We start from the raw sequence: 23,605 nt of genomic DNA on the forward strand, positions 1-23,605 counted from the left end.
AAAAATGAAAAATAGCTCCCTTAAATGACTTCATTAAGTTCAACAGGAGTTTGGCAGTGATGCTGACACAAACAATTTGCATGTTCAACACTTAGAAAGGGGGGCCAGTGCCATACCTTCAACATCATACATTTGCAGTCATAAATTTTCCACAAAAATTGCACCAGGGACTGCACTGCCAATCAAGAACAAAATACACCACCCCAGTGAATGATTGGTAACAGTGGAATAAAATGTAGGGGGGGCAAGGTACCGCCTGGCATTAGAAAAAAGGGAGCATTCCCAAGAGTGTGTGTGGTTCTGATTGTAATTTTTTATAAAGTTGTGCCTTCAGTCAAGGCGTCTAAGCAGTCCCTGGATAGAAAAGGTAACAGTAAGCAATAATGCTGACATCTTGTTTATAGCTTTCTTGTAACAGAGGTTTCCCCCATTTGCCATAAACAGCTCTACTTTCTTTATTGCAGAAAAGAGGAGGCAATTTGCTTCTTTTTTTTTTATCTTTTTATATCTCTTTTTTTCACGCTGGGTTTTATCCTCAGCAATAACCAACACACCGTATGCCAGGTCTGGCTTCTTATTGGATTCATGATTTGTTACCCTGTGGAAGTTATTGCTCCTTAGCTTTAACAGTATTTCCTCTCTGGCTTCCCAAGTGCACTGAGGCTTGATTGTACATATTCAAACTGAAAAGACTCCATAAAAGCACAGAAACAAATCAGCCCTTGTGAAATTGCATCACTCTTCTTTTGGTGCAGATAAAACTACAGTTAAAGCACCTTATGAAGCAGCTTCAGTCAATATAAAACGCAAGCAGATCCATTATGGATCTAAACGGCCATCAAGAAATAAGAATTTATTTTTTTCTTTAAAAGCTTAAGCAATTTGTTGCATTGGCATTTAAAAAAAACACACAAAACATCATGATTGGTAAAAACAAAAACACTGTTGAATTCAAAAGTGCAGTTAAAAGATTTATCTAAAAAATAGTTTTCCAGAAACTCTTTTTTCAAAGGAAATTCCTTAATTAAAGGAAGTAAAAACTGAATCTGCATCTACAAGTACAGTTTCATATTCATTTCTCATTCAGAAAAAAAAGTAATAATAAAAGGAAGCAGTTGTAATCAGTGTGCAAGCCTTCATTTGGAATAATTCTTTTTGCTAAACATTAGTCATTATGAAAGTTTTGTTATTGCTATTTTTGCAAAGAGAATAAAAATGTAAACGTGTTTCAGTAAAAACTTCATTTATTTTTTATGCATTTATTTTGGAAAAGCCCATTTTAAAGAGACCATATACAGACATACATCTAAATAATTGCAATCCGTGTTTCAGAGGTACTGAAATGTATAAATATTTATTTTCTAATTACCTGTTTGTCTGATGCTGTTTTGCAGTTTTTAAATTCTAATGTTAAAAAGCAATTTTTAAGTTATCTCAACAAGTAAGATGTCGTTCATTCTCAAACTATGTGTTTTTATCTTGTTTGTTCTCTAATAAATAGTTTTCTTTGTAATCTAGTTGGATCTTTTCTTGCATAAATTCCTATAAAAATGCAGTGAGATGTGAAAGCTATCAGTTTGTGGCACTGCTGAGGTGTTTTAGATTGTAGCACCTATTTAAAAAAAGCCCTTTGACATGCATTTTTAACTAGTTTAACATCAATTTCCCTGCAGTTTGTAATTTTTTTTAACACTAGGACTATTGAGAGGTAGTTTTGAATGTTTGTGACGGTGGTGCTTTGATTTATTGGACAGTTTTTAGTTACTCAGATGCTTTAGGCAGGAATTGTGTTTTATGGCTTTTGACTGTACTTATTTAAGACCGTTGAAAAGCTCCAGCTCCTTCACCAACATCTCGTAAAGCCTCTGCTCTCACGCTAAGTCAGATTTGCTTCCTGTGCCTCTAGGATCCCTGATTTATTATTAATTACTGGGCTGTGTGAGAGAAGATGAGGTCAGCCGTGGAATGTCTTCCGGGTTGAGTTGTTTGAGGGAGGGATGAGCAGAGATGCAGCCTGTGCTCGCTCTGCACATCAGCAGCCGCAGCAGCAGCAGCAGCAGCAAGGCTCCACTGTCTCAAGCAGACAGGCAGAGACAGCACGTCCGCCCGCAGAGACCGCATTAGTATCCCCGCCGAATCTCCCAGCAGCCACATTTCGGTCTTCTCCAAATGGATGTATAAACTGCCGACACCTTTTTTTGTGACAAAGGGGCTGTTTTTCGTAGCTGCTTTAAACGTATCAAACAGCCCGAGTTGCCCCCCCCCCCCCCCTCTTTTTTTTAGGTAACTGTTTTATCTCGACAGCACAGAGGGAGCCGCTCTTCCCCCATCGTTAGCTCGTTAAGCTAGCCACTCTGCTAACTTAGCTGTGGTACTTTGAACCGTCAGTTTTCGGCTTCGCAGCTAGCCTGCGGTATTTGACGCCCCGGTGACCATTTGAGGCGACTCCGTCACTTTCAGGTGAGTGGGAAAGAAAACTACACGAACACACACGGCACGGTTGTTCCTCTGCCACCCTCGTAGTTCGCCGCTGGTCCGCCTCTAGTCTAACGGGTTGTAGCAGCAGGCTTGGCGCTATGGCAGGGATTCTTGTTGACAGAAGCAGCCAAGCAACGGGAACGTGATGCGACTCGCCTTTTGATACACCGACTGTCACTTCACAGCCGTGAATATGTGCTACTACCCGTTTTTTAGTTATTTTATTCGACAGGAATAAACAAAACGTAGACTCCTTTTCTTTTTTAAACTAGTCTTGGTGTTTATTTTCCTTAGACTAATGGCTTTTTCATCGTAGGCGTCCAACCTTGACTTTTACCTCCGGGTTAACTTCATCCGCATTTTAACCACTTTTGGCTTCACTCGCATGAATGAATAATGATATGAATTCAAATGAGTAACGGTTATCGAGTTATTTGGTTTGGTTAGGAAACCATGCCAAAGAAGTATGTAAAAACAGCATATCCCTAGTCAGCCCTACATGTGTGCTCTCTTCCTTTGGCTCATTTCCTCTTTTTCTCCACTTTTGTTAAAGGTTGTATTATGAGCCTCTGTGTTTTTCCATCTTAATTTACTGCTCTATAATAGCCTAACCTTTAAGAAATAGTTTTAACTAAAAGGAGAACATTCAGAGTAAACATTCATCACTGACTTGAATCCTATCGGAAGGAGGACTGAGCTATGTTGGTGTGAGAGTCTTTTTGGGTCCTGACTTTCGTGTTCGTGTCAGAGAGACCGCTTGAGTGAATAAGAAGAGAGAATGGCTGTGCCTCAGTCAGCATGCATTAACAAAACTGTAATTATCTGGAGTGATAAGAAAATGGATTCCCTATTAATCCAGCAAGAGTCATGGCTACAGACAGAGGGATGAAGCTTCGTAATTGACAGGAAGCAATTTAAATTCATCAGATATCTTCTTTAAAAGAATGAACGGATGGAGCACGTGTTACATATCGTGGACGGTAATGTAGGAAACGGTGTTGCTGCGTGGTAGTTGGATCTTTGCAACCGCCATTAAAGTGAGTTGGGATTGGTGTTAAAATGTGTGCAAAATTCCTGGTTTTGAACTTTTGCATTCTTTGTGGTCTGAGTTGTCTCAGTGCAGAGAGCCTGCATCTGCAATTCAAACTAAAGTTAAAGCAGGACTGTCCAACATTGAAAGGAAATGAATCATGTTCCTCATTTCAAGGCCGTGAAATCAGTTGCTTTGCTTCCTGCACTGTGTGTAGGTTCTGTTTAGGTCAGATGAGCTGATGTGTGAATGTATCGTTTACACCTTTATTTATCTTCGTTTTGTGTTCAAACCCATCAGTTACTTAGTTTAAAGCAGTCAAAGTAACTGTTTTTTTTTTCAGAGGTATAAGAATTTAATCAAGTTTTATCTATGTTTTTTAATAATATTCATTGGACAAAGTTAATTCCGTTTATGCATAGCTTTTATTGGAAGTATATTCCCATGTACTTTGCACGGATTACAGATTTTCAGCAGGGGAGAAGTTGAAGATGAAAATTGTTAATATTGTCTCCGTCTGTACTTTTATTTGCATTTGTCATCCGACATAATTGCCTTGAATTTAATGCTTCAAGCTGGTTTGGAACAATAGCTCTATTTTGGCTGGTGTCTCCGGAGGCAGGCAGCAGCGGCAGCATTCGGCGTTCCCCGCACTCTTGTGTGCCAGCGAGGCTTGGTTTAGGATTGGGTTTCCACAGCCACCTGGACCTCCAAACACAGGAATGCCATTGTTCCGGCTTCCAGGCTATGTCCAGATACAACACACACGCGAACACAAACACACACACATGCTTATAAAGAGTCACATAAATGAAGATCATAAACAAACCTGTCCGCAAAACCAGGGTTACACTTTTTTATTGTTGCTGTACACTTAAATATGAAATAATATCAAACATTGGTAATCAAACTAGATGACTTGGTGAAGCTTGACTATGCTAGATATGTGCATACATCAGATCTGGCGTGACTGCTAATTTTTTAACTTGTTTTTATAAAACCTAAAAAAAAGTTGCAATGACAACCAGAGATAGGACATGTGTTTAGGAGCGTGTTGTGAAAAGACAAATGACTCCACCAATGTATCTTCACGGATGACAGCTGTAAGTTATCAATAAGTCATTGTGAGAACACACAGTTGACTAAATCTCTGATGAGTGAACTGAATATATTCACCTGCAGGATGTATAATGGGGTCAAATTTAGCTTTGATGATAAGCAGATATATTAATATTTAGCCATGTGCTGTGCATTTACACTTATCCCACATGTTAAGCCATGAAAAGAAGGGTCACCAAAAATTAATAGTATGACTACTGCTTGTCTGGCTGTCTCTTTCCATTGTTCATTATCATTGTTTAATCCCAAGACACCTTTTCACAACACATTTTGTTCTTTTACCTAAAAAACTCATCACAAATTTTGTTTTTTCATTGTTGAGGGTCACTGTGGAAGCAATTAGCCGTGATAAATGTCTGCTATTCCACCTGTCAAAACATGCAGCTGCTTATCAGTCTGCTGTGGAAATAAGAAGTCTATTTGACAGGCAACTGATGCTTCAACCTTTTTTCCATTTTCTGTTTTTAAAGTCATGATGTTTTCATTTTTCTTAACTAATTCCAGTATATTTCTTTAAAAAAATCTTTCTTGAAACTACATGTGATGACCACATGAACCACATCTTAGTATTAACTCTTAAGATGAAGATGTCTTGTTGAAAAGAACAAAGCTAGACTGTATCAAGGGCTGATGAGAGAGTAGGATATCAATTTCATTTATTTGTGTTTGCCATGATTGTTGGTAATTTTGCTGCAGTACATTTTATATAAGGCAGTCAATTTATTTGTATGTTAGAATTTATGTTAAAAAAAAGAAAAATTTTAATCGTAAGTTGTTATCAGGACAGTAAATATCTGAAGATTCAGTTTTCAGGCCAAACTAGGGCTGCGCGAAATGAGGAAAACTTGCGATATGCGATATGAGGGATTAATATTGGGATAACGATATAATTTGCGGTATATAAACAAATAGCGAAACAACCAAAAACATCACTCCCATTTTATTGCAACAGTTTAAGAATTGTACTCCAAATGACCCTCGTTGACATATGAGGGAACATCTAACATAAAAGGGCTCCATCTGATTGGTCAACAACGCTAAAGGCTCTATCCGATTGGTCAAATGCATAAAGGGATTTATTTGATTCTTTAAATAATTTAAGCTGCCACAAGATTTTTTTAGCACATTTAAGGTAACCATTTATTGCATTTTTTGCTGTGTTTTGCGATACGCATATTGCACAGCTTGATCTTGCGATAACGATAAATTTGCGGTATATTGTGCAGGCCTAGGCCAAACCTTTTTTCTCCCCAAATAACAAGAAGAATGCTTAGCAGCTCAACTCTAACCTGTGTGTATTTAAAGCAGAAAAAGATGTCTAACTCTTGAGACCAGCTAGTTTTGTTTACAGAAAAATGAAAGTTAGAATAGTCCCCTGAGGAGTGAAAAAGCCAACAGTTTTTCCAGAAAGACTGAAGAAATGTCAGCCAATTGCACTTGAAAGTCCTGACAGCTTGAGAGCAAAATATGTACAAAGGGTAACAAAGACTAACTCAAGTATATAAAGAGCAAAAAAAGGTTCTGTCCAGTGAGCTTTTACCAAGTATTTTTCTCACATTATATTTTCTGCTTTACTTGAATAGGTTGTCAAGATTTACTGTGTAGCTTACAGCAAGTTTTGGTGGAGGCTGATGGGTAATTTAGCTAGGTCAGATAACGGTGACTTCAGAGAAAAAGGCTCAAGAAGAGCCTAGTTTTTATTCCTGTGGGATTGGTTGGGCAGGCACTTTTGAGTTGTACATGTGAATCCGTCCATGCTTGTGTGTGTGTGCGTGTCCTTTTGCTCTCCAATGGGCAACATTAGGGATAGAGTTGCATTGAAGTGGGTCAGCCAGAGCCACCAGGAATTCCTGCCAGATCACTACTTCATACTCTCAGACCGGAATCAACTAAAGGCCACATACATCTGAGTGTGTGTGTGCATATATAATCGTATATAAATGTATTTCTTGTAAACGTTAACTGTTGTAAAATCAAACTTTAATGAACCGCATTAGAACAGGGTGATCTTAGCTCGTTGACATTCAGTGACCTATCGTGTTTCTGTCTTGTTCTTTGTACCCAATTCTTCATTAAAAAAACACAAAAAAAGAACGCTCTTGTAAGAATTGCAGCTGAGGAAGCAAAAAGAGCTGTAAAACCTAAGCTACGGTATGGCACAGTATGTTTGAACCGCATAAAGCTCTGCGGATGATTCACAGACTGTCACACTCTGTATGTCTCAGCTGGATGGACACAGTATTTCTGCTGGCTTAATGATAAGGAAATGGGATTTAGGACACTATTCAGAAGAGGTTTATTTCAACTCATAGCTGCAGTCTCTTGTTTTCTGCATTCACTCTCTTCTGTAAGGGGAAATTATGGTCTATTTTTGTTTACAACTTTATTTTTTTTTTAAGCGTGTCCCCATGTTCTTAAACAGAGATGGCATTATGAGTTCATAAAACAAAAGAACATTCTGGTCATATTTCATGGTTAGATTCAGTTACAGTTCAAATGATTTACACTAAACATCTGCAAAGTAGCAGCTAAAGGGCTGCTTTGGATCAAAAAAGACTTAGTCAAGTTTAAGTGAATGTATTATTTTTACTTTATTTGCTATCATTTAAAAAAAATACTGTGGGCTGTAACTATAATTTATGAGTGCAACATTAAAATATATCAATATCTTTGGTTTGATCAACTTTTACTCAAAAGGAACTTTTACAAAATACTTAAGCTCAGTACACAATTTCAAAATAAAATAATACATATGTAAATAAAAGCTGTTTACCAAAATGCTTGCGACAAAAAGTGTTATTGTATGTCAAACAAGCGTTCAGTTTAAAGTGGCCTGGAGTGGAAAATGTGATACTGCGGCTTAAAGGACAAGTTGCAGGTTGTTCAAGAATGGTTGCAATAAATCCATCTCAGTCTGAGGACACTTCCTTAGGACATCTATTTATGGCAGCCTGAAAGGGTAAAAGCAGAGATTTTCCACAGCAAAATAGTGGTAATGGTGCTTGAAATGCCTTTTAGCAGATCCTTCTATCCATGCATCTAATAAGTTATTCCTCAACAGAGCACACTATATATTATATTTAAATTTTACACAGCAGCCATTTGCAATCCCTACACAATTGGTCTGTTTTATTATTTATGACATTATTGTATTTGCTCTTTTTGCATAAATGATTCACATGCATTGATTTAAAGCTAGTTTAAGGTTGAAAAGGGTTATTCACCTACTGCTCACTCTTGTTTTCTTGTAGACATGGGATGATCAAAAACATTAACTTTAAAAAAACAACAACAACAATTTCATTGATAAGTGGGAAAACATTGGAAAGTGGCCAAAAATGTCATATAGAGCTTTATTTCATTATAGTTTGATGCTTTTATAAAATGTCTACAGACACTTTAAAGGGCTTAGATCGTACTGTTCTTAAAGGGCCTATACCATGCAAAATCATGTTTTGAGCTTTTAAGTGGATTATAATGTCCATTCCTCATGAAAAGAAACCACAAAGCAGTATTTTGATCCGTTCACAGAGTTTTTAGAGTATTCCTCTAAAAACTGGTGCTCTGAGCACTAGCCCCTTCCAATCCACAAAAACGAGCAGGTTCTCTCGAGATGATGTGGACAAGCGATGCACATCCATCTTTGCAAAAGTTTGGATGTTGACCGGCTCTAGGTTGATGTCTTGAAATGGGCAGCATCCACAAGGACTCCGTGCCTCAGAGACCGGGTCGTCTTACTTACGGTTTGGAAAAGAGCTCAGGAAAGTAACTAATATTTTATTAAAAAAATTACGTTTATGAAGCACAGCTTCTAGTTATAACTTTTAGGACTATGTTAACTGTTGTTCCACCTTTTGGAAATGTCATCAAAACAATCCAAATAGGAACCCAAATGTCTCATTTCTCTACAGACTTGGTAATTAGGACACCAGTGGCCTCATTAATGGAGCTTCATGCTGTTTTTCTAGTTCTTTATTGGTCTTTCAGTCCACAAGATGGGAAACTTTTTATTTTATTTTAGCATATTTATCACAAGTCTTTTTAGCTTCATCCATTTAAAGGTGGGTGGGTGTTGTATAAACAGAAAGCTACACCGAGTTCTGTCTAGAAGGCTGCTCTTTCGAAAGCTCTGGTTGTTTCTGGCAAAAGTTACTGCATCATAAACTCAGCAGACTGTTTCTCCCATGTATCACCTAAATAACTGTGCTTTTAGTTGATGAAAGTTGCCTAAAAGCTTCAAACACTTGCATCCAAAACAGAATACATACTTCTGCAAAAATTCAGTTCAAAGTACCTATTTTTCTTTAAATATCCAGTCACCATGTTTTGTTTGAAAATAAGGTAAATGGGTTCAAGTGATTAAAATTATTCAATCAAAGCTTTTGTTCTATTTGTTAAAGCTTTAAACTTTCAATAAAGGAGCTGCAGAGCTGTAGTTAGCTAGGTTAACTGACAGCACATTATGCACAAAGGTGGAATGTTCTCATTAGTCAGAGCAAGACTCTGCTCCAGACTTTGACCCTTAACTATTCTCCCCCAACTCTTCTTCTCGTCTTACTATAGTATTATTCGTAGATCACATCAGACTGTAACCATTTGGAATAGGAAGAAGTGTTATTGTTTTTTGATTTTATTTTGTAGACCATTCTCTGGAGTTTATGTGTTTACAGTAAACTTTCATGAGAGGCAAATATATGAACAGTCTGTACTAACAGGTGCTGTATAAATAAAGTTTAATATGAATTGGCATTATACAATATGTGTTACACATAAGTCAAATTGCCAATGCTGCTAACCTTGCACATCACACGTTTTGCTACATTATGAAGCCACACTTTATTATAACTTTTGTTGGGATGCCAGAGTGGAGAACAAATTAGTAAACCCAGAAAGATGCATGGAAAAGGACTCACTAAATTATTAAAATAAGATGCCATATTCACAGATCCTTACTTCCTGTCTCTGAAGGGAAGAATGTGTCCTTGAAATGGGGGAATTTCTATATGGACGTGAAACAGGAGAAGTCTTTCTAACGATTCTATTTTGACCCAGCCTGAAAAAAAAGTTATTCAAATCAAAAGCCTATCATTGGGAAGGGCTGGATGTTCACCATTAAGAACACAGGCCATTATCTAGTATTTTCGGCTAAACTGAAACCAATTGTGTGATTTGCTTTGGTAACCTCTAAAGGGAGAAGGCTAAAACACAAAACCTGTAAAAAGTTTTGGGCTTCATTTAAACCACTGTCATTCCCCTCTCCCTCCCTGTAAGTCCCCAGCCTTTTGGCAGAGAATAGAATTTGCTGTCTGTTTGCAGGGGCAGGATGTTCACAAGCATTTGCCAAGATTTTGCATTGTAGCGCAAACATAAATTCTTTTATATTGAAAAAATGTCATTCGTTGTGTTAGTTAATGACATGTCGCCATTTGCACTTTTGATAATTACAGTCACAAGGGGGGGGGCAGTTTAGTTATTTATTTATCTTTTATTCAAATGTTAAGAGAGAAAGAAAAAAACATGTTAAAATTATAAAGACAGGATACTTAATTACAGACAGAGGCGATAGCTGAACACGGCAGGCATGAAACAGCAGTTTACTTTATGATTCTGGGAACATTTTTACACAAATCTGAGAGTTGTTTATGCTCAATAAACAAGTCTAGGTTCACGCTACTGCCCACGTGCTGATGAGTTGTTACACTTGTTGAGATTCATGGGGAGGTTTATGGTAACTTCACACTCTTGTTTCCTGTATTCCTCAGAGCAGGAAGTGACATACTTCTTACTCCTGTGAGCTAGTGGAAGTACAAAGATTGACAGAGGAGCAGAGATGTGTTTTATACTGGCTTAGAGAAGTGAAGGCTTTGCATTTTTCTGTACTGTTGTGTTTATAGCTGCCACTGGCATGAAAATTTTACCTGCAACCTCTTAAGTTTTTTTTTTTTTTTAAGATGTGGTTGACAAAAATATATGATTGTATGCTGGAGAAAATTTGCCTAACGCACCAGTTCCAGCTTTCTTTCATTTCTCTTTGATAAAAAATGATGTTTATGGCCCAAAACAGTGCAAGTTGTAACCTTCTAAAAGTCCAAATCACTAGCTTAAAAATATTCCTTAAAACATCTAATTTTTCTGATTCAGTCCATGTTGATGTTCAAAGGCATTACTTGAACTCTGTATTTTTTGTTTTCATTGTAATATCCCCAAGTATTCAGTAGAAGAGTAATATTGCAGCAAATGTGATTCCTCTATTTGCTTTCATTTAGTTGCCACAAAGCTTGAACAAACACATTTTATATTTACTGCAGAGTAAACATGTTTTCTTTACAGAAGCTTATTGGCAATTTTGTTCCAGATCTAATCATCGCAATAACTTGAACCACTTTCTTAATTAAAAACACAGAGATGCATCATTGGTTTTGTGAGAACTGACAAATATTGAACTTGTCTAACTATGGGCTATGTTAGATAATCAATCCTTTTTTTAAATTGTATTTTGCATCAAGTCAAGGCATCACTGGCTTGTGACTATCTCCCCTTGACCTTAGTATGACATCGTGTGAGCACACATTGACACAGGCATCCATCTCTAGCTCTTATCTGCCACCAGATTGATACTCTTGAGTGTTTTTTTTTCTTTTCTTTTTTGTTAGAAGACTTTTTTCAGTGGACTTGTTTAGACTCAGTTAGGCTGATAATCATATCTACAGTAAGGTCACTGTTCACTGAGCCCGTGACCTCTAAGACCCGGTCCTCTAAGGCCAGGTCTTGGAGGAGCCCAGTCACTAGAGACCGGCAATGTAGCTCCACAGTGAAAGTGGGTGTGTGTAAGCCTGGGGGCGGTCCTGGCAGCACAGACTCTTCCCGGAAGGGGCTGTTATCACTTGTCTGCATCAGCTCGTGAGGACCCGCTCCTTTTCGCGGATTGGGAGGGGCTGGTGCTCAGAGAGCAGGTTTTTAAAGGAATACTCAGAAATGTGTGAATTGATCAAAATACCGCTTTGGTGTTGTATATAGTGAGGAATGAACATTATGATACACTTAAAAGCTTAAAAAGTTGATTTTGCATGGTATAGGCCTTTTAAAAAGAACAACAACTAAGTAAAATTTAATAAGAGATTAGGAATATGAGATCATCAATCTACTTTTTTTTTAAGTACCAAACTGACTAAGTGATGTCAGTTTGGTACTTATTGCCTGCCTGATTAACTCCTGGTAGTTTATTTCAACATGCAATCATAGCATATTTTAACAGTGTTCAATAACAGAAAATCGGCATTAATAAACACCACACCCAACATTTTTCTGTTAATCGGGCAGGCAGGGACGGGCTTTCTATCCTTAAAAACCTGTTGAAGGCCCCCATTTTTTTCCCACTCAAACAGAAACAAGCACAGAAACTGCTTCCAGTTTATGTATTTCTATACCCTTTCCTTCTTTTCCCTGTCTATTACAGACTTTCCTTTATAGGTTTTTTAAATTTTGAACGCAAATTTTTGCTGTTATTTTTACAAAAGGTAACCCTAACTTCTTATTTTATCTATTGAAGCAGTCTTTTCTTAACTGCTCCTCAATATCTCTGACATGTTTTCTGTGTTTTTGCAGCAGTCAAGCAATCCTGGGTTTTTGGCTTTTTTTCACTCTGTGGGTGTAAACTGAGTGCCATGACATTTCCAGTGATCTCTGCAGCTATGCTTTCCGCTGGAGTACAAGGAGATCCTCTTTTCCAGTTCATCTTGTTCATTTGCTTTTGCTGCTATTTTAGTCAAAAATTTAAACAGTAGTACAAGCATATCTCTGCAAGTGTGCGTAGGGTTTTCCTATCTTTACTTTTATGGTTTTGGACATTTGCTAAGCATATTGTGTGGTAACATAGCCTAGACAATGAATACAATGCAAAACACTTAGACAAAAAATGTATTTGTCATCAGCAGAAAAGGTTTTTGGTTTTGTTTTTCTTTCCACAAGGATTTTTTAAGTGTAGAAGAAAATACATTCAAGACAAACTTTCAGAGTTTTTGTGTTGGATGCTTTTCCCAAAAATGAGAGTTTTATTACTTTCAAATTTATTTACTGGTAGTACAGAAATCAGAAACTTTATCAGAAATCCTTAAGCTTTGTTTATTTATCTGCAAAGTAGCATGTTGCCAAAAGCCAAGAATAGCCAAACTGTTACATGTGTCAAACATGCTGAATGTGTGATTGCGTGAAATGACTGTATGTCATTTGGTTAACATTGTTACCATCAGTGCTGTGATCTACTGTCCTGCTGTCCTGTTTCCTGCCTTCTGTGTTCTCTATAAACAGGAAGCTGACTGTCTTTCTGTTTTTCTTTCCTTTCATCTCCCCATTCTACCCATTTCTTTGTTCCCCCTATTTCATCTTCCTTCCTTACCTCTGTTAGCTGATGCATCTATCTATCCTGTCAAATAAGGGAAAAGCAAATTTGACAATTGTGTAAAATCAAACAGGCTGGCGTTGGAGTTGTTGTATGACCCAAACTGTGGAGTGTCAATGGAAGTAGAAAACACCTCTTTCCTACCTATCTTTTCCATACTCTATTCCTGGAATTCCTGTTTTTCCTCCTTGGGCTTCCCCTGGAAAGCTGTCAGAAACATTGAGCAATGACTTCAGTTGCCTGTAGCAGTGTTGCTGTCATGTGTTGTTTACTTTCCTCCAGCTTCTATCTTGTGGGGCTTTGGTGTTTGGTGCATGTATGAACTGCTATAGAGGGCTTCACGCCCTGCAGAGCCTTCCTGTCCCCCACTATCTGTGACATGAGGGGTTTGACAGGGCAATAGGTTGGAGAGATGAGTGGAAGGAGGAGGAAGAGGAGGAGGAGGAGAGGAGGTGCTGTTTGCCCAGGCTTGGCACAGCACTGTTAGTTGTTAATTCCAAAGATGTCATCTTTGGTCTCCCTCTGTTTCAACATACGCTGTAAATGGAGCTGCGTGAAACATACAGTAATGCTCACTGGGAAGCACACTTGCATGCAAACACAAGCTATCAAACAGCAAAGTCTAAAAGCCTATAAAAAAAGAAGTCACCTGTCTTTTGTCTGAGTGTCTTCTTCTCTTTGCTTTTTCCCCTGCAGTATTTAGAAAAAGGAGTGGAACTGTTTGGTTTAGTGCTTAGACATGGCTGGTTTGTCACACAGTTTTCACACCGAGCTTGGAGATATGTGAAAGTCTGTTTTAACTGGGAGATTTATTTCTGCCCACTCCACCAGTTAAATAATCCAGAACAAAGGTTATTTCAAAGCCCCCCTGTGTTTTTCAGTCACTTTGACTTACACTTTGATCTTGGGATAGGTTAAGTCAGGCCATATATGTTTAAATCTTAGCTTAACATTTCTCCATGTGGAAAGAGAGCTGCTGAAACCTCTTCATTTGTCTGCTGGCAAGCCCCTCCTCGCTTTTTTACTCATAAAGCGCCTCAGTCACTGGTGTTCTGAATTTACGACAGGAACTACGTCGACGCATGCTAAATGGAAACATGCCTTTTTGGGAGAAGAGACTGTTCAAACATAACTGACTAATAACGGGGAGTGTTATGTTGAGACAGGGACTGAGGCAAGACTGGGGTGGGTTGATCAGAGCCCTGCCATTTGGCTACCATGATGCATTTCCTGCATTGGTGCACAGCTGGTCATAGCCTGAAGGAAGAAATGACAGTAAAGTGAATGAATTAAAGAGATAGAAAATGATTGCTTTAGAAACTAAACACTTTATCACCTAATTCATTAAAAAATCCTTAATATTATAATATAATACAGGTTGAAGAAAGTCTTATAGGGGGACTAGTAGATTTAAGGAATACAAATAAGCATTTAAAAACTTAACTAGTCTATTCTTGATTATGTTTGAGCACAAAAACATACAATTATCAATCAAATTGATTTAAAACATTGTTTTGGTATAGAAGAAAAATAACTAAGCTTGTTTTAGGGAGTTTATTTTTAATTCGGACTTAGATGATAGAAAAATAAAAATGTATTTAAAAATATCACCCTTGCAATCATGTTTTATTTTAGCTGCTTATCCAAAGCCCCAGACATGAATTATTGCATTAAAAATGAATATTTTTTAGTTTGCTTGGGCACTTACGTCGTAATGCAGCAGTTTTTGTCTTTTTATTAAAACACAACCAAACCCAAACTTTGCTGCAATGTGGTTTTGAGGCCTAAATACACATGGGGAAGGATTTGTTTTTTAAAACTTAAAAAAAGCTTAGATGCCTGATAGTAGTCGGGTACAATGCTAGCAAACCTGCACGAACAGCTTCCTCTGTCATTATCTTTAGTTCTATGTACCTTTCTTGCATTTTGAATGGCGATGTTTGAGGTAACGGAGTAACACTTGTAGGTTGACAGCAGAGAGTGGAGAGGAAGAGGTTTGTGCTGCAGATATGCCATCTGCACTGCAGTATGCTTTTGTAAATTCATTTTCTGACTGTTATGAGAACCGGGTGAGTATTTATAGAAAAGTGTTCATTAAAGCCCTCGCTTGTCTCGTATTGAATTTGCAGATGGGATTCCATTCATCTCAAATTTTCTGATGATTTCTGTTGAGAAGATCAGAGTGTCAAAATATTTTAGGATAGAGGTAATAATTGATGACTTACCCAGGGGTAAAGCAGACTGATGCCTTTAATGTGGCTGTATCTCTGTCAAACTGATGCATACCTGCACCGCATTGCAGTGTCATCATTGTCATTAATGCAGATCTATTAATACAAACCTTCTACATTCATATACTACACACAGACTGGAAAAATGGTGTCCCAGGATGATGACTTGGCTTTAAAGTAGGCCAAGGGCCGAACTGCAAACCCACACAGACAAATGCACATAAGCCTGCTCTGAGTCTTTTTTTTTTTAGTCTTATCTCATCTCTGTGGATTTTTCAAATATAGCAGATTAATCAAGTGAAGTGAGCAGTTGTGGGAATTTGTCCGTTGTCCATCCCTATTTTTGCATAGCTTAGATCCCATAGTCCTTGTTTTGAGTCATTTTTATCCTGATTTAAAGCTGGCACAATGCCTTTGGTTAGGTCTGACCTGTGGATGGGTGTGGAAGAAGCGAAGATTATACAGTTACAACACAGTTCAGAAAGATGAGGGAGCTTAGTGAACAATTTCTAAAATGATCCACTATCTCCACTTGTGTGTGAAATGAAACATTTTTGCTTAAATGATCATAGATTTAGTTTGTATTTTAGTTGTAAATAAGCCATTTTTGTGCTTGCACTGGGAGGAAGGGTGTTTTATGAGGTTGTTTAAAGTACAGCTTTGCATCAGAGTTTATCCGTACTTCCAGTAGCTCCATTCTACAATTGAACAAAGTTAAAAAAAAAAAAAACTCTGGGAAGCATTTTGTTGTAATAAACTTATTTTTGATCTGTCTTGTCTCTTCAAGAAGCATGTGTAAGTGACGAGCACAAGAAGTGGGATCTCTGAGGCCCCGCCCCCCTGCTGGTGGAGGATCCTACACATCTATCCAGAGACCCCGTCATTCACCTCAAAGGTAGGAATACCATTTATTGCAGCCCATTGAGTAAACCAGTGCAAAGACACTGATCACAGTGATCATTTGTTTATTAATTGTAGATTATGGAAGTTTTTTTAGTCCTAATTTAAAGTAATATGCAATTCTCAATTGACAATTTAATTTGCAATTTGATCATACAATTTAAAAATGAACTTTTCTATTGACAATTCAATATGCAAGTCTGGCTTGGAATATGAAAAATAAAATATAAAATAAAAACAAAATCAATTGCATTTTAAATTGTCATGGGTTTTTGATGTTAATGACGACAATGCATTTTGCAATTTGCAGTTCAATATGCAAGTTGACCTTGTATTTTGAAAAAGTGTTTTGCAATTTATTATACAATATTAAAAAATGACATTTGAACACATGGTTTGTTTTAAATTCATTTTAAAGTAACTGAAAATCTATTGAATTGTAAAATGTCTTGCTGTTTTTGTGTCAAAATTCAATTGAAATTGCAAAACAGCGGCCCCCTGGTATAATGCATTTTCATTTGCATAGCGTCGCACTTTGTGTCAAAATTCAAATTGAAATGCAAACTGTCAGACGCTCATCAGGGCAGGGCCTACCAACTCCATATATTTGCTAAACCCCTTCTCCACTTCCTTTGGTCGACCAATTACCAATGTTAAAGACTCAACTAACCAATGAAATGATTTGGCATCGGAGGCTAGAGAAGAGACTGACTACAACTGCAACTGCTGTGTTGCAGCTAGATTTTTTCAAACACACTGTTAGAGCTTCTGTGTCCTATAAAACAGTGTTCCCCGGGCCTTGGACCGGGACCTTTCCGTGGGTCACTTGGTACTGGGCCACAGACAAAAAAACCTAATAAATATGATAACAGATTATTTCAGTTTTTTAAAATGTTTTGATCCTGAAGGAAGTTTTATTTTGAAAAGAACTCCCAGATTCTATTCACCACATCCGTCTTGGTCTTGTGACTTAAAGCTGCGAGTCTGCTAAGTTAGTAGCCCAGAGCTAAAAAGCAAACAAAAGCCAAACAATAAAACATATTTAGAAAATTTCTTTGGGGAGGAAGGAGCCAGTGTGGAAACCGAAGCAGAGCCTTCGACTTCACAGAAAAATAAAAAGTAACACGCTGCACATTGATTTTACACCTCTTATTTTAGTGTAAGTTGATATGAGAAATGTTATCAAATATTAATGCAGGAAAAAAATTGTACACTGACAAATAACTAACTTCCATGAAATTTACGAGACATCATCAGCACTGCTTTTGATGGAGGATGCTCAGCAGCAACAACAACAGGGCACATCTACTTTGTTTTGGTATGATTAGCTAGTTTCAGGGTAAATGAGGCAACATTATTATTTCTTCCTTCAATGTTGTTTAGTAGTCCATATATTTTGCTTGTTAATTGCAGTTTAAAAAAAATGTATTAAAAGATTAGCATTGTATTGCTCAGGGCTTTTCTGCATTGGTCCGTAAACATTTAAAGGAATTCTGAACAATAAAGGTATTTTCATAAAGGAATATACTGTATGTTTTAACTTGTTGATATATATATATATATATATATATATATATATATATATATATATATATATATATATATATATATATATATATATATATATATATATATATATATATATATATATATATATATATATATATATATATATATATATATATATATATATATTATCACTGCTGCTAAATTATTTGGTTGGATGTTGCTTATGCTGAGTGAGCATGTAGGGTATTTGTAGGTCCATTAAGAAGTCCCTCTTTATGGCTGAGTCTGAAGTGGAGAAAAATGGCTTTGCATGTTGGCTTTGTATCAATATACAACACATTACTAACATAAAGTGTTGCGTATTGGCCCCAACCCTGCTTTTAGCCGTGACAATATCATTGATTGCGTAAACGCTTTACTGCTGTAAAGTGTTGGGAATCAGCACAAGGTTGCTTTTCCCTGCCACTGATTCAGCTGGAATTACGTTAATTCCGTAAATGGTTCAAGAGTCACAGTAGTCGAAAGAATGTCAACACTGGAGCTAAAGCTTCTGGGTTAAAGGGTTAATGAGAAAGAGAGCCAAAGAAAACTTCTGGAAGCTTTGTTATGTTTATGTTTTGGAGGGAAAATAGCCATAGTACTGTTCTTTAGACAATAAACAACAGACTTGTTTGTGATGTTATTCTCTGGACCAGCTGTGTCTTGGAGTCTGATCACGTTGTAATGCTGCCCAAGTCAACACGAATGGAACCACAGCCTCAAGGGTTTGAAAAAGTACGGCACAGCCCGCAAAGGCAGGAAATGTAAACACTATAAATCAGTGTAAAGCAAGATCATACAGGACAGAGAAGGGCTTATGGGTAAATGGTGTACCTTTAGTCCATGACCACTGCCTTGTCCTACTTGTGTGATCAGAACAGGGTTAGAGCACTGCTATTGGGATTCTATTCTGAATTTGACAACGTTTTACCCTTTGGTGTAAACATATCAGATCATTTTTATTAAAGCATGCACTAAAGAACTGTTTTAGAGAAAAGTTACTGGTGAAGATCTGTTAAACAGGCAGAGAGCAAAACACTGTGTGTGAAAACATCTTGAATACATCTGTCATTGCAGACGACATTAAAAAAGACGTACCATCAGCAGATAAGAGATCAGTTAACCTACCAGTAAGAAAGAAAGAGATGTGGTGTTATTAAATATGGACGTCAAAAAATGTATCCATTAATAAAAGAATGCACAAAATCTACAACATTTTACTTCCAAACAAAGGCAATTTTTCTTGATGCTCTTCTAGAAAATCATGCCTGTAGAAAAAACAAAAAGAGGGAGCATTTTCTACAATGTGCTACAGAATGACAACAGTCCCCATAAGTGGGAATCCAAATGAAATAAAAAATATTTGTAAAAAAAGTTTTTACAGAAAAAATCTTTGGTCATTTTGAAGATTGTTGAAAATTAAAAAAAAGTCTGTCAGCACTGAATCTGAAACAAATTTGGCAGAAGTTGCTGTTGTCTTAGCTATAGGGGTAAGTTCAGTTATTATAAATGTGACTCCATAGATTACCTGAAAATTTTACTGTTTACTGTAAATTCACTACTTTAGGTAATTAATCAATAAGTAAGGAGGCTAAAATACATCAAATATTTTCTGCCCTGAGCACAGAAATGACAGAAATCACAATATTTTGGGGAAAAAATTGCAAGTAGACTAATTTCCAAAACTGTTTAGTTAAAACAAAAACAAATATAAAAAAACTTCTGTTTTGTTTCGCATTAGAGCTTAGTCATATACTTAATCAACATTTATAAAACCTTACTCTCTTGTTGTTTATTACTAGGGCTGCACGATATGAAGAAAACTCGCTATATGGGATATTAGTAATTAATATTGCGATAACGATATAATTTGCAGTATATAAACAATTAGCAAAACAACCAAAAATATTATTCCCATTCCATTACAACAGCTTAAAAATTATACTACAAATGACCCTTGTTGACATAGGAGGCGAACATACAACATAATAGGGCGCCATCCGATTAGTTAACAACGTGAAGGGGTCCATCTGATTGGTCAAATGCAGAAAGGGATTCTTTCAATCCATTAAACACTTCAAGCTGCCATAAGATTGTTTGGCCACATCTAAGGTAACCATTTACTGCAAATTTGCTGTCTTTTGCGATATGCATATTGCACAGCTTGATATTGCGATAACGATAAATTTGCGGTATATTGTGCAGCCCTATTTATTACTATTAGTGGCATAATTTACATTCATTTTCTTTAATCTCTTTTGCAGTGTTTTATAAAGAAGCTTGCTTGGTATGGGAGTATGTACTAATTTAATATAAAATGAGAAAAGCATTGGGTATTTTGGTCAAAGTAAAAAAAGATTATAAACTTTAGAAAATTAGTTCTTGTGTTTGCATAAACAGATGACTTTATTTGGCAACACAAAGAGACAACTGTACTTGTTTTTTAATATACTTTCCTATTATCAGTTTACATTGTCAGATTAAATATTGCTGTTTTTGTTTAGTGACTGACAAGTGAGATTGCATTGTCGTTCTACATCCTTGTTTTTCAGAGATCCTGCTTAAGCAAACAAACAATTAATAAGAAAACTATTATTAGCTTTTCCAAATTAATACAGGTAATGCCATGAGACTATTATGAATGCATAAAACTGTGACATATAGACACTGTATGTTAAATATTTGAAGTATTTTTTCATTATTCATTATAGAAGGGTTTGTTTGAAGCATTTAAAGATAAATGGCTTTTCGTATCTTTGCAGGACAGTAGGTCAATTGCTAATCAGGCATTTCTCCTTTCAAAATTTATAACTGCAAAGAAAGGTTTATGGATTTTCCAATCATAATTTCTTGTTTTAAGATGCACTGGATTTTGATTACAATTTTACTCTTCTTTGTCGATGGTCTATTGATCGTTTGGTGTCATTGTTTTATTTAAATCTTTGTAGTCTCTAGGTAAGTTGGCCCTTCCAGGCATTTTTGGTCTTTTGTTAATGTTTTGGCTAAAATCAAAATGTTAATGTGAAATGGTTATTACTGTAATCTTTTACTACAAGAGTTTTATACTCTGCTCAAAGAAAAGTAAAGGAAAAGCTACATATACGCATCTTATACCTGAACTAATGAAATACTCTTTTTAAATGCTTTGTTCTTAACTAGTTACATGTGCTTACAACACAACCAGACAGAAACTATTAATGGAAATTAAATATATTAGCCTATGAAGGTCTGGATGTGGAATCATACTCTAAATTGAAGTGGAAAAACGCACTACATGGTGATCCAACTTCAATGTAATGTCTGTGAAACACGTCCAAAATGAGGCTCACTAGTGGGTGTTGTCTCCACGTTTGTGTATGACTTCCCTGCAACACCTGGGTATGCTTCTGATGAGGCGGCGGATGGTCTCCTGGGTGATCTGCTACCTCACTGGACCAAAGCATTCGCCAACTCTTGGGGAGTCTATGGTGCAACCTAGTGTTGGAGGATGGATCTGTGAAAAGCACAGAGCACCAGTGGCGAATTTGCCAATCTTGGAGTTTTTTTTAGCAAATGACAAACGTCTTGCATGGTGTTGGGATGTAAGCACAACTCCTACCTGTGGATGTCGGACCCTCATACCACCCTCATGGAGTCTGTTTCTATAGTTTGAGCAGACACATGCACATTTATGGCCTGCTGGAGGTCATTTTGCAGGACTCTGGCAGTGCTCCTCCTGTTTTTCCTTGCTCAAAGGTAAAACACATCTCCTGATGTACTGGCCTGTCTCGAGGTAGTGCCTCCATGCTCTAGTAACTATGCTGACAGGTACAGCAAACCTTCTTGCCACAGCTCACATTGATGTGCCGTCCTGGATGAGTTGCACTGCCTGGGCCACTTGTGGGGGTTGTAGACACTGTCTGTCTGCATTCATAAGTCACTTAAACATCAGCCAGAAAACATTAGGACAGAGAAGTTGTCTGTGGTCAACACTTGCAAACCACTCTTTCATTTGAGGTGTCTTGCTGATTACCTATTATTTCCACCTGTTGTCTGTTCCACTTGCATAAAAACATGGGAAATGGATTGTCAGTCAGAGTTGCTCCGTAATTGGACAGTTTGATTACACAAAAGTGAGATTGACTTGGAGTAACAATGAGTTGTTTAGGTGTTCCCTTTAATTTTTTTGAGCTGTGTAAATTCTGTCGTGTTTGCAAAAGTCACAACAGGAACAATATGAGAACGTCAAGTGTAAAGGATAATCGTGCAGACCAGATGTCAGTTGGCCAAACGCAAAATTTCAAGCTCAAATCAGGTTAGTTGAAGCTGTAAATGTTAGGATTTGATCAAGGTGTTATTGCTTTAGCGTTTAACCCCAAATGAATGCACAGTCTTTGATCAAGTGCATATTTGGTGTAACTAGTCTTGCTTTATTCCAGTTATTGATTCTTTTGCTTTGTACTTACACAGTCCAGAAAAAAACAAAAAAAGAAAACCCAGCTAAATAAGCAATTACAGTGCACTGGTGTCAAAAGACTAGCAGGCATGATGCAGTGGTTTATGTAGTATTATGTCAGTTGTAATTATTGATTTTTAATGCGTGCACTCTTTGACGGCTGCTAGGCAGCTGCAATCGCTTCCACCATTCAGGGACCACCAGCTGTGGCATTAATGTGTATTGATTTTGGCCAAAAATGCCCCAGTAATTGGAGATTGAAGTTTTTAATTCCACTTCACTCCCGAGCCAAGTTTTGAATTGGTAATCAATTTCAAATGGGACTTTTGCACTGCCACTGGCAGTTTTCTATTTTACACTTTATGTTTTTTTACACTGAGCTCTCCAAAATGGTATTGAGCAGTGCTTCAAAAGAAAAGGTCATTATTGATTGTTTAGCCTATTAGAGTACAACAAAAAAGTCGGTGTTTCAGGAATAGAATGAATGTAAAAGATGCAGAAAACCACCAGTCACTTAGATTTGCAAGCTACAGTTTTACAACTTTCCAATGTTTTAAAAAATGTTTTTGTTTATACTGTGACCCTGTAAGGAATAAAACGGGTTTAGAAAATGGATGGACTTTTAATTACTGTTTTATTGTTTATTAAGTTCAACTTTTAAGAATAGATTTTCTGTTTTAGTGTGCTTTTCATTTCTCCTTATTTATTTTTACCTTTGTTCTGGAACCATCGAGAAGGGAACAGCTGGTATCCTCCCATTTGAGTTGTGACATCCTGAGTTAGACCATGTTCACAGCAGTACAGGCTGGCTATATTGGTCTGGTTTTTAGCATTGCAGAATACATTGATAATAAATAGGCATGGTTTAAAAATATCTAAAACATTTAATGGTTTTCTGTAATCTGTAGTATTTGTGGCTAACTTAACTCATAAGTATGCAAGATTTATTGAAATGTCTTTATTGAAGGAGCACTGCCAGTCTCCAGCTGGGTGGTGTCACGCTTGGCATTGGTTGAATGAAAAGTTTTCCCTCTGCTTGAGTCAAAATGGCATATTAATAGATATTTCTAGGTTTCTAGAAGCGCAAAACAGACTTAAAAGGCAATCTAACAATCCTTGCCAAATTCTAAGATTTAAAAAAATCCACACGACACTCCTTTTTCAATTTCTATCACTTGGTCCTCTGGTCTGCCCTTGTGCTCTTCATCTTCCTCACCACCAGTGTTCCTACACACCATATGCTATGATGTCAGACTACACTCCTGCTTTTCTTTTTCTTACTCTGCCTATAAACACATCTATCATTCTTCCACCATTTGCCACCCGCACCCTGTTGGTCAACAGCACCAGTAGTGCACCAGCAACAATTTTTATTGTAGAATCTACTTTAAGACATGCACATCTGTATCGGCTAAGTACTAGCTCTCTGGAGAGAAACTTGCATGCGCTGATTTTATGTATTTTCA

General features: G+C 37.0%; 1 protein-coding gene across 3 annotated transcripts in view; it reads left to right on the forward strand.

Annotated features, from left to right (window-relative positions):
• Nucleotides 1-1,941: 1,941 nt before the first annotated feature.
• galnt1 (UDP-N-acetyl-alpha-D-galactosamine:polypeptide N-acetylgalactosaminyltransferase 1) overlaps nt 1,942-23,605 on the forward strand; it is a 42,064-nt gene continuing 20,400 nt past the window's right edge. Inside the window, exons 1-2 of one of the 3 annotated variants that reach the window (XM_078932616.1) lie at nt 1,942-2,460; nt 16,044-16,151. The gene's annotated coding sequence lies outside the window, so the exon portion shown is untranslated. Of the gene's footprint in view, nt 2,461-3,493; nt 3,516-16,043; nt 16,152-23,605 lie in introns of those variants that run through there. The other 2 variants (XM_023964017.2, XM_078932617.1) reach the window with 2 other exon arrangements.

Source organism: Oryzias latipes, chromosome 16 (assembly GCF_053564925.1).
Source record: "Oryzias latipes strain Hd-rR chromosome 16, Olatipes_Hd-rR_3.1".
Taxonomy (NCBI): domain Eukaryota; kingdom Metazoa; phylum Chordata; class Actinopteri; order Beloniformes; family Adrianichthyidae; genus Oryzias; species Oryzias latipes.